Below are 4,288 nucleotides of genomic sequence, written 5' to 3'. Positions count from 1 at the left end.
ATCCATCCATCCATCCATCCATCCATCCATCCATCCATCCATCCATCCATCCATCCATCCATCCATCCATCCATCCAGTAATACAAAAGTAAAACAAGTAATAACAAATGTTTTGTCTTTTCTGTTTAAGCTCTTAAATTCACGACGATCCGTTGCACGCTGTATTCTGACCGACGAGGAGTTCAAATATCTTGAAGGGGCGTCTGCATGTCTGATGAGCGATGAAGAGACAGACAGTGAAAACGGCCAAACGTGGAAAGTGTATCCACCTGAATGGAGGGCAACAAAGCTCACAGACATTTTGAATAGGTGCCAATGCCAACTTGCCAAGCTGCAACAAAAGTCGAGCAGAATGGTACATCGTAGGGTGGCCAGTGGCGTATGCAGCATGAGTCAGCCTCCAAGAGGCATAGACAAAACGTATTTGAAGTGAAGTTTTTTTTTGTGTGTGTGTTAATAAAAATCTTTTAACAAATTCTTTGTTTTCTATGTATATGATATTAATGTGCAGTTAGGTGTAAAACACCTGATTCACTAAACTACTTTATAAACTGTTCATTTAATATAAGTACAATAAAAGGTAATATGTGACCCATCACATCGAAGTGAGGATTAAAAGTGTTTTGAGTAAAATATTTGCAAAAATTGCGTTTTATCAAAATATAACAAATAAATGTTCTATCAGTGTAACATTTGATTGAATTGTCTAAAAAAAAAAAAAGCCTAATTTTTTTTTTTATTCTTATTAAAATTTTAAACAATTAGGTTTCAGACCAAATAATAGCCTAATGTATTATTGTAACCAACAAGCCAAATTAAGTCATATCTCTGAATCCCCTTATGATATCAGAATGATCCAGTATCAAAATATAGCTTTGAAAGCCACAAATCTGAAGATGTAATGGGCTCATTTTGACCAAATTTGACTTAATCCTCATTTTGATGTGATGGGTCACATACGACCTAAAAACAAACAAAAGAAGTAAGAAAATTGTAAGATCATTTAAGATGGCAATGATAATCACATGTGGAATCACATTTAGTCTAATGGTATTTATAATTGTAATCATATACTTTAAATATAAAATAGAGCCAACAACTACAGATTGGAACAACTACAGATTGGAACTTCTTCAGATTAGCAAATGACTTCATGGATGAGCTCACTGTGACATCCTATATTGGTTTTTTTGTACAGCAATTCAACAGATTTAGCTATTTTTTATTCTTAGTTTATGTGAGGTTTTCATGTCAACTTTTCATCAATAATGATAAAATATTTAATTTTACTGACTTTACAAACCTCAACAATATAAACATATGGTTGTCCATTTTCTTCTTTTCATTTATTCTGTTAGGTAAACGTCTCTTGAAAGTGTGATGCAGGCTATTTAAATGAAAAAATAAAGTCCATGAAACAATTTAATTTACAGATAAAACACACAAGTAAACCCTTTTGAGTCTTAACTGTAAATTAAATTGTCCACGTCGCCAAACTCCTTACAGGTTGGTGGCGGTAATGCACCGTTTTCCAACAGCCGTTTAACTGAAGAAGAAGAAGACACTTCCGGTATTACATTGGCGGGATAACACAAACGAGGTCCTTCTCGGATAACGCGACGTGTTTGATTCAAAGCCAAGCGGCTCTACGATTTTCAGTAAGTTGCTGCTTCACATATTTAGTTCTAATTATTTTTGACCAAGCATGTGGTTAGAGCGTAAAATATGTAGTTTTACCGGTGTGTTACTCGACCTTTTACAACATGGCGTTGTCAGCGTCACGTCAAGTTGAGGCTGTTTGAAAAGTTGTACTGAGCAGAATAAAATGGACACTCATACAGGGGGAATGGGAGACATCTATAACCAGTGGCTGCTGACCACTGTTGGGCAACTCCTCAGTGAGAGGTGTCTATTTGCTTTTCTAAAAGCTGTTTTATGATGTCATTGTCTAAGTTACATATTTGGATATTTGCTAATATAATTGTGATCTAGGCTGGAAGTAATCAATGTTGGACAAAAAATGACCACTAAATATGTTTAGAACTACAAATCAACTTAGAATACTTTCCTGGATTTTCCTGCAAAACACCGTTCAAGTTATCAAGTCAATGAACTGTTGGTGTGTGGCATTGTGACTTAACATACTGTTATATAATTTAAATAATATTATAATGCAACGCCACATAACTGAATCTTTGTCTTGTAGCACCCAAGATGCAGCTCCACATCACGCAGCACAGAGTGGGCAGGTAAGAGTACTCATTGACTGAATATTATTATAATTATATAATGAAGAGTATGAGTCTGGTGAAGACCTGCTGTATATGAAAAGTGTCTTGAGATGTTAAATGATTCAACCCTTTAATGAAACTGGCCTGAATTGATCATAAGGCTTTGTAAAAAGGGGAGATTTGTTCTGAGTTATGACAATTTTTAAAATGTGATTGTGTCAGGAGCAGAGCCAGTAGTGATGAGGGGATTGTTCCTGTCAGTATAAAGGAACAGGTGAGCTGTTGTAACTGTGTGTGAACAAGTATTAGTTCCAATATAAACACTTTCTAAACGACAGTAGTGACTCGTTATATTTTTATCATTAAAAGTAAGACAATAAATACAGAAAGCCTGCAATGAAAGTAATATGAAATAAGCCTGCATATTTTGCCATTGAAAATATATTAATTGGTTAAGTCAAAATGAGTTTTCCTTATCAAATATACTAAAGCTTTACAGATTATTGTCCTGATGCAGGCTCAATAAATTAATTCCTCTGGACAGATTCTTCTTTGTATCAAAAAGATTTCTTCAGTCTGAGGAGCTGAGACAAACTCAGTCATCGTTCCTCCTTGATAGAGAGGAACGATGGTCTGAGAGAGGAGAGAAGGAGGCCATCTTTGTGAAAAGAAATCGTCCATCATTAAACAGAGGTGGAGGCCTCCGGGTTCAACTGTCCCCCTCTTACAATGCTGTTATTGCTAGTATCTTACGTTCACATAAAATATTTGATAATGTTCTTATAGAAACAATTCTTGAATAATGTTCACACTGTGTTAATGCTGCATGTTTGTCTCAGGGTACTTCTTGTTCTGCCATTAACTCTAAAATACTTATTGAATAGTTTACATATGTAGGTAAAACTAGATGTTAAATACACCAGAATGCAGGAAATGGCATCTATTTTATTCAAAATTTTCTGGGGGAGGACCCCCAATGGCTACCAAGCCAAGAGCCATTGTTAGCACTGAGGTTAAGCTAAAACTAAACTAGCTAAAAATAAAAAAAAATCCTAGAGGAAACAGAATTAGAATTAGAATGCAAAATATATCTGATTTGCTTTAGTCTCACATTACATCATTGTAGATGTGTGAAACTATAGTTTCTGGCAATGCAGAAGAAGTAAAACTTTTAATTAAATTCTGGGTCCTCGTGTAAAGATGTGTTAAAGCGCCATCTATTGGTAGATATGAGTTACTAAAAATATTCAATATGGGAAGATTAAAAAAAAGGTTTTTGGAACATCCGTAAACTTTTTGTTTGAGAATCTAAGAATTGAGATATGGATGCATTTGCTTTTTGTTATGATTACATTTTAAAAAGTGCTCTTATTGACCTTGTGTTTTCTGTGTTTTCTGTTGAAGCTTTTGAATTCACGGCGGTCTGTTGGTCGCTCCATTTTAAATGATGAAGAATGAGGGGGTGCCAACATGCCTATGAGTACGAGACCGACACGAAGACAAAGACACATGGAAAGTTTATCCACCTGAATGGGAGAGCAGCAAAACTAGGACATTTTAGACAGATGCCAGTACAAACTTGCTGAGCTTCAAACAAAGCCCTGCAGAATGGATGGCTACATTGCAGAGTGCCCAGTGGGAAATGCAGCCTGAGGCAGCCTCCAAGAGGCACCAACAACTATTTTTTTTTACAAATGAAACCGTAGGTTGTATTTTTTACAAATGAAACCGTAGGGGTTTTTTGTGTGTGTGTGTGTGTGTTTTAATAAAAAAAGAAAATCTTTAAGAAAGTCATGGTCAGTGTTTTCATGTCTATGATATGTTTGCATTAGTATGTGTTATGAAGATACAAACCACTGTGTATTTACTAGACTGCTTCATAAACTGTTTATTATACTGATTTTTCATAGTTCTTATTGAAATGGTAATGTGCTTACTGGTCCAGCTTGTGATTTGTACATCATGATGATGGTACATAAACCAAAATTAAAGACTCATTAATTTTGATGTAAAAAACTGGGTGATCTTAAAATGTTAAAGATCTTAGAAGCCAACTA

General features: G+C 35.1%; 1 long non-coding RNA gene across 2 annotated transcripts; it reads left to right on the top strand.

The window, feature by feature from the left end:
* The first annotated feature begins 1,560 nt into the window (after window positions 1-1,560).
* On the top strand, window positions 1,561-3,930 carry LOC119421040. Of its 2 annotated transcripts, XR_005187331.1 has the most exons (4): window positions 1,561-1,658; window positions 2,207-2,249; window positions 2,454-2,505; window positions 3,636-3,930. It is a non-coding gene; the product is annotated as an uncharacterized LOC119421040 (long non-coding RNA). The 2 variants fall into 2 exon arrangements; XR_005187332.1 differs by lacking the exon at window positions 2,454-2,505.
* The last annotated feature ends 358 nt before the right edge of the window (window positions 3,931-4,288 follow it).

Source organism: Nematolebias whitei, chromosome 15 (genome assembly GCF_014905685.2).
Source record: "Nematolebias whitei isolate Nwh7 chromosome 15, NemWhi1, whole genome shotgun sequence".
NCBI lineage: Eukaryota > Metazoa > Chordata > Actinopteri > Cyprinodontiformes > Rivulidae > Nematolebias > Nematolebias whitei.
This window is presented reverse-complemented; position numbering and strand designations above follow the sequence as displayed.